This window comes from Colobus angolensis, unplaced genomic scaffold, assembly GCF_000951035.1.
Source record: "Colobus angolensis palliatus isolate OR3802 unplaced genomic scaffold, Cang.pa_1.0 Scaffold544, whole genome shotgun sequence".
Classification (NCBI taxonomy): Eukaryota; Metazoa; Chordata; class Mammalia; order Primates; family Cercopithecidae; genus Colobus; species Colobus angolensis.
The window spans coordinates 868,208-868,776 of NW_012118977.1; positions in this window are offsets into that span (position 1 = coordinate 868,208).

A 569-nucleotide genomic window follows, 5' to 3' on the forward strand; every position below is an offset into this window, starting at 1 on the left:
TATATATTTAGGATAGTTAGCTCTCCTTGTTGAATTGATCCCTTTACCATTATGTAATGGCCTTCTTTGTCTCTTTTGATCTTTGTTGGTTTAAAGTCTATTTTATCGGGAACTAGGATTGCAACCCTGCTTTTTGTTTTGTTTTGTTTTCCATTTGCTTGGCAGATCTTCTTCCATCCCTTTATTTTGAGCCTATGTTTGTCTCTGCATGTGAGATGGATCTCCTGAATACAGCACACCAATGGGTCTTCACTCTTTATCCAATTTGCCAGTCTGTGTCTTTTAATTGGAGCATTTAACCCATTTACATTTAAGGTTAATATTGTTATGTGTGAATTTGATCCTCTCATTATGATGTTAGCTGGTTGTTTTGCTCGTTAGTTGATGCAGTTTCTTCCTAGCATCAGTGGTCTTAACAATTTGACATGTTTTTGCAGTGACTGTTCCCAGTTGTTCCTTTCCATGTTTAGTGCTTCCTTCAGGAGCTCTTGTAAGGCAGGCCTGGTGGTGACAAAATCTCTCAGAATTTGTTTGTCTGTAAAGGATTTTATTTCTCCTTCACTTATGAA